Consider the following 7175-nt stretch of genomic DNA (forward strand, 5'->3'; position numbering starts at 1 on the left):
AAACAAAACTTCGGCTGCTGTAAGACTACAGCCCAATGTGATTATTGCTGTGCTGCTTCTACGCAATTTCATATTTCATCGATGAATCTGTCTGGTTGCAAGTTAAAACTAGACAAGTTATTTTCCCCAATTACTCTTGCAGAAGGCTAAAGGCATAGAAGGAAAGGACACATGTTATTAATGAGTAGCTTGACAGATGTCCAATGGGGTTCACATGATGTGGTTTCCTACAGTAGCATAAATACGCTGTATTGACATAGAAGTATGCAGGAGCCAATCTGGTTCCATCTAGTGGAAGTCACTTGACTTGCTTATAAAACATTACCAACCTTTACAGTAATTTGTGTATCTGACCATAACACAATAAATCATTAAGAACTGGCTAAATGCACCTGAATATTGGCCAAATCTGTGACACCATGAGAAAGCAAAAAATTACCCAGGGTCTCTGTGGATCAAGACTAATACATTTCAAGTGACAAGCACACCTCATTGGCAGGAAACAACAGAACATTTTTCCTAGAGGTCATTAGTTTAATACTTGTGCTTGTATTGTAATATTAAAAGATCATGGCAATTTAAGAAGCAGACTTTTTATCTGTAAGATAATTAAAATCTGTGTGTTTACATTTAGGTAACACATACGTGTATGTACATATACTCTTACACATGTGCATTCTTTGCTGTTCAACTGCAAGAGCTGTGAATCACTGCAGTGGGTAAGGGAAGTAAGGTGGTGGTCTTTGCCTTCTCAACTATGAATTGTACCTGTTGTAAACTTTCGCTGCACCCGTAGTACCATCCAATACTTTTCTGTGACAGTGAGCCCTGTCACAATCCAGCTGCATGTACCTGACCACAGATACCTGACCTGCAAAATTCAGGCCAAGCAAACCTCCAGACCACAGATTCATAGTTGTTGCACATTAATATTACACTGACTTTAACAGAGCTACTAACTTCCTGCAGTTGAAAGCCTGGCCTAGTTTACTTTTATGATATCACCTTTGAGAATGACAAGATTAAAAATATAATTTATCAACTTTTTTCTATTTTTTAACTGGTGTAGAAGGAGTTACCAAAATGTTGTGTAACTTGTTAAACTAGTCACTTGTGAACTCTGCATTATATTCAGTTCAAAGGAAGCACAAACAAGCCTTTGTTTTTCCAAGACATGAGAAACAAGCTTATAATTCTGTACTTAAGCCATTCAATCAACACATATAACCTGAACACAGAATCATCCAGTACAAAAATTTATTAGCTTGATATTAATGGGCTAGATTTTTATTAATGCAGTACCACTTTCACAGCATATCGGCTGTAAAAGGACAATTTTTCTAAATGGCTCTGACTGCCATCTAACCCCACCCTTCAAACATCCACTGCAAAGCATCTTCACAGGGTTCAGTATATGATGGTGACAGTTTGCATGTATAAACAGGATATAATCATGTAGCATTTGTTTTTTTTTTCCTGCTTTTTTAAATGAATATACAATGTTGAGACTAATGAATTTCATAGTTTGGTTCACAGCATGAATTCCAAAACATCAGAGGCTTAGAAATGGTTGCAATATATTTATTTTTCTTGATAAAATTCACAGTTATTTCTATTTGTATTTTTAAAGCCCCAGTACTTTAAATGGCAGAGCACTTCTAATTTACTTGATTCTTTTTTTTTTTCTTCTTATAATGGATAGAAAATTGAAAGCTACAGGTTACTTATTATAAAAAGAAATCTGTTATGTTCTAATTGGTTCTTCTGGGGAGAAGAAGTTATAGTTCTGTTTATAGCCACACTGATGCTGCCATTTTCCTGTATCACTAGGTAAAATAGGAAATATTATCATCATCATCACCACATTGACTTTCATTTCTGGAAAATTAATGTAAATAAATGCTGCAGCCAAACACAGAAATGAAGCAGTTTTAACCTGATTCACTCATCTTTCCGAAAGTGCTGTCCAGTGCTGAATTATTTTTATTATAATTTTGTATTCTACCATGTCATACATATTCAATATCATAACTGCAGGCTGAATTTTGGTATGTGTTTCTGGGTGTAGGGATAGGAGGACAAAGGAGAATATTGACATATATGAAAAAGGCTTAGCATGTTTTGCTACTGAAACATTATGTTGTTCCCAATTTACCATTTATGGTATGGCTACAGAAATTTAGATTAACCAGAATAAACATAGCTTGTTCAAAAAATTCTAAAAGCCTTTTATCAGCAGACATATAATCAGATATCCTCTATAACAGATCAGACAAGAAGTTTTTTTTTTTGGCATTTTAAATCCTTGCTTTTCAGGTACAAAATATGGTCCTATTCTGCAAGAAATACCAATGGTCTAGAGTCACTCAGCTTTCAGGATATTTTAAGAGGTACTCAGAATGTGACATGATACAAATGAAGGAAAGTAAAAAACAAAAAACAAACAACAACAAAAACAAATAACCAAGCAGCTAATTAAAAACATCAGATTTACGTTCGAGGCAAACTTAACCACTATAATAGACATTTATAAAAGCAACAAGCATGAAACTACAATTTTGAGGGCTGTTGTACATTACACCTTTTTAAATTTGTGCATTCTATAAATTGTAAAAATTGTTCCTGAACTGTAAAAGAAAAAATAAATCTTTGGATGGATCTGCTAAGAGTTCAGAGCCTGTTACTGAATGAAACATTTCCTCTGAACACCTTTTATTCTCACACCAGGAAGTAATATCAATTTCTGCATTCCTGTATCAAGAGTGATTTGGGCATTGCGTAAAATCTGGCATGTGCTCCACTGTGCATTGTTTTAGCAATAGCTTTCAAACTTAAGGTCTTCAATGTCTTGATTTAGTTAAAGCTAGTGACTCTACATACTAGGTATTAGCTAAGGTTTGGTTTCAGTCTCAATTTTGAAATTTTTTTTTACCCCTTATACTCCCAGGAAACCCACAGAATAAGCCTTACAGTGATCTGCATATAGAGCTTCTAAATAGTATTGCATTTTTGCCTGCCCCCTTTTTTTGTGTTACCATAAATTTTTCTCCTTGATCAAAAAGTCTGAAAACATTTAATACTTCACCTAAATATAAAAATGTGTACATGTAGCTCAAATCCTCTTTTTATCACAGCACTCTTGTAAAATATCATTCCTAATGTTCTAACCACTCCAATTAAATTCAGTGAATTTTACCTGGCTCTAAACGTTTTTGGGATTTTACCTTTTGATCCCAATTATATGACAACTCTTTGATTACACAATCACCAAAAAAGACATAGAAATTATAAACCTACACAAATGTTTAATAACTTACAATTATCAAGGGCTCCATTAAAGGTTTTAGAGGATTAGAAATAAGGTGGTGAGCAGAAGGTAAAGGACATCACGTACCCCTTTTAAAGAAAAAAAAAAAAAAGAGGGGAAATAAAGGCATTTTGGTTCCAAGAGGATCAAGTAATTAGAAGTTTTGCTAGTGTTATTATCTTTTTAATGTTTGTTCTTATTTCAAAAGCAATTTATATTTCCTGCATATTTTACACAGAAAGTAGTTTTGCAAGGATGCTAATCGTATGGGCAACCCAGCTAACTCTGTCATGATCACCGTACTACCAGGAAAACAGTTGAATAAAACAGATACCTACTGCTCTAAATTAATGTATGTGCACACACACACATACACATGTACATATACAGGAGTGTGGTTTTGTTTCCAGTCTTGATCCAATGATATGTTCTGCAAAGTATAATCTGGCAATAAATTTCCATTTCTGCAGGAAAAAGAGAAACTGGACATGCAAGTTATGTCATGATATTAATCATGTGGACATTATCTAGAAAGTTTTACTTAAAATTAAATACCTACTAAAATCATGCTGTGCTTTTTTTCTGTTCTGGGCTTCTTGGGCAATGTTCTATGTAATACTGCGATGAAAACATCTCCCTACTTGGTGGTGCTTTGCATGAGAGTTGGATCATTTCTACTGCTGTATGGAGACATTGTCTGGCCAGAACAGAGGAACATTAAGTTCATTGAGTGAAGACAATTCACCATAAAGCTTGTAATTTATATTTTCCAGGACACTTAAACTCTTATTTGGAGATGCATTTTTATGTCTAAACTTAAAAACATTTAGAGTTAACATGAGTTAACATTAGTAACATTAATATCTACCACACAACACAGACCACATTTTTATAATTTTTCTGTGGAAAATTTACTACAATCATCCCAGTATGAGTGTAATTCCTGTCTTTTGTATAATGCCCACATAAATAACAAGATGAGTAGGCAGGGGAGCGCTCAGAGTTTTTATATCTTCAAGTACTGTAGACTGAGTACCTGAAATTTCACTTCAAATGATTATATAAAGAAATTAACCCTAAAATGTTATAAGAATCTGAACATCTCCCAAAAGCTGCATTCTAGTGTATAATTTCTTTTATGCCTGTGCAAACTCTTCTCAGCAATTTATAAAGTAGGTCATATTTTATCCTAACTATTGACCAAACAACATTGATTGCAACTATCCTATAATTTGTTTTTCTGTTTTCACAGCCTCTCACCCACTGACTACAGTTTTCCCACTGTTTTTTGCTTTATATTTGTGTGTAATTCCAAAAAACCACAAACCTTTGCCTTCTATATAAATATATAAGTATACCCAAAAAAAAACCCCACTGGATTTTCACATATTTGTAGAGCAATTAATAAACAACTGAGAAAACCCTTTTTAGTTTCCTCTTCATTCACTCTTATTTAATCACATCTATTTGCTTTTTCTGCTTATTGGAGCATCTTGTTTAGGGTACCAATGGCTTTGTCATAGACTTTATGTCTCCTTGGATACTATATGCTTCTGAACCACACCAAGGCTTTTTTGTTGTTTCTTAAAATTCTGCAAAATAAAAAAAAAAAAAAAACACATACATATTCCTCTTTGAACCCATATTCAGACTATTTCATTTCAAATGTGAGCTTTTCTGGACTGCATGTTTATCATAGCTGTCTGCAGAACGATAGATTGGCCTGTGCATGTTTGAAGTGATGGATCAATAGCAACATCAGCAGTTTCTTAACTGTGCATACGTAGAATTTGCTGTGATACCTGCTGGAAGGAGGGACCAATGTTTCATTGGCCAGTTAAGCAGAGGTACAGAAACCTACCCTGTGTTTCCAGGGAGATGTTGGCATTAAGAACGATAAAAACCTTGGCACAGTGTTTTCAAACTAATCTATATGAAGCTTCTTAATGGCTCAGAAATTCAGTGTAGAATGGGTTAACTCCATGGTTTAAATCTTCAGAAATGCTTTATTCAGAAATCTAGGTTGAAATGACATATGGGCAGAAGAGCTGACACTTAGTAGCAATACAATACATGATTTTAGTGGAGTCTAGTTAAATCTTGGCAATACAAATATAATAACTGACAGGACTTTAAGGCTTAAATATATATTTTTAAGAAGTGTCTAAACTGTGTGTTCAGCAGTGTTGGCTTGATGTATGTCTTCTATGGAAACTTCTGGTAGGCTTACAGATACTAATTCCTTCTTTCTTTCTGATACACACAAGCTGCCATGTCAAATCTACATTCAGAAGCAGCTAAACACATCATTATTAGCTCTTGTTTGCAGTTACTTTTAAAAACTGAACCCAAGTCCTAACTTGATTATATGGTAGTATGAAGTTAAACAGTAAATACTTTCAGGAGTTAAAAAGAATACTCGATAAACAAAACACTGCCTTCCTGACTTCAGAGAATTCCAGAGTTATGTTTCCAGCTATTAACTCCTGAACCTATAATTTTATAAGCAATATCTGTTCAGAGTCATTGCAGCAATCATGAAGTAAATAAAAATGTTGGCCTATTTCTTTGGGAGATTTTGTTTGTTTGTTTGTTCTGCTTTGGGTGGGTTTTGGTTTGTTTTAATAATGGAATTTACCTTCTTTTTGTACCTTCTCAGGACTAGTTAAGTACCTCCTGAAAAAGCTCTTGAACACCAGTCCTTTTACAGCTGAATAAAACCTGGTAAAACACAGGGGACAAAGGTCTCTGCTGCAGTGTATGTAAAAAGAAGATTTACAGTCATATGCTGTATTGAGCAGCATTGTTGAATAGAATATAGCATACTGCATCTTTGACAAGCTGAAAGAAACCACATGCCAGCTCTGATTTCAGACTTGCATAAGAGGCAGACCAGGTTATATCTTCAGCACATCAGGAAATCAAGCAGTCAAAGGGATAGGGAAAAGAGGCACTGGGAAAGAAAGTAAGGTTCAGCCTGGTTTTGTTGTTGTCCTACATAATATATAATATTTCCAGCTTCAGCTTTTTCCCATTTATATGCTCCCCAGGGCAATTATATGGCACTTATTCACTTTAACATTAGTAGCAATGAGAGGCCACAAACAAGATTTTGTGTAACACCATTTAACCCAAACTGTCTGGGTAAGAAGGAAGAAAATGTCACCCAATCTGTGTTGCCTAAGTACTTTTGGATCATCAGAGCCGTCAGGTTAGTATTTCAACCACTTTCTTCTGGAACTATCTGCATTAATCCATTCTTTGACGAAAAGGGAACTTATCTTCAAGTTTCAATCAGATAAGGATTCTGTGAAAGGGATAATGGCCCTCCATTTGTTTCTTAAAGATATTCAAACACGATTTTCAAAGAAATTAAATCTCAGGTAGCAGCGTGATGTGTCCTCACATGCTGGGGAGGGATGATTCGAAATTATGCCACCTAGGTGAAGCTGTGACCACAGTTCTGAGTATTCAAGAAAAAAGACCAACAACAGAAGAAAAAATAATACCTTTATATGCATATAGGACAAGAGAAAAAAAAAACCTCCAGCATACAATCTGACCCATATAGTCTTTCTCATGGTACAGGAATAAGCAGTGATGATGAAGATGATGAAGATAATGTATGTGGATTATTCTTAGGAAAACACAAAATTTTCACATGAAACATAGCAAACTTTTACAGGTTTTGCATGAATCTAGCTCACATTAATGACTTCTAGAGTGAAATGGATATATTACTGTACTGTCAAATAACCACATGGTCAAAGTGGCACTTGAATATCTCAATTAATTTTCTAAAAGAGTGACATTTGAAAAGTTAATGGCAACTTCTAAGCAGTCTGGGCTTTTGTTCATGCTTAATCTA

Source organism: Streptopelia decaocto (genome assembly GCF_964273445.1).
Source record: "Streptopelia decaocto genome assembly, chromosome: Z".
Taxonomy (NCBI): domain Eukaryota; kingdom Metazoa; phylum Chordata; class Aves; order Columbiformes; family Columbidae; genus Streptopelia; species Streptopelia decaocto.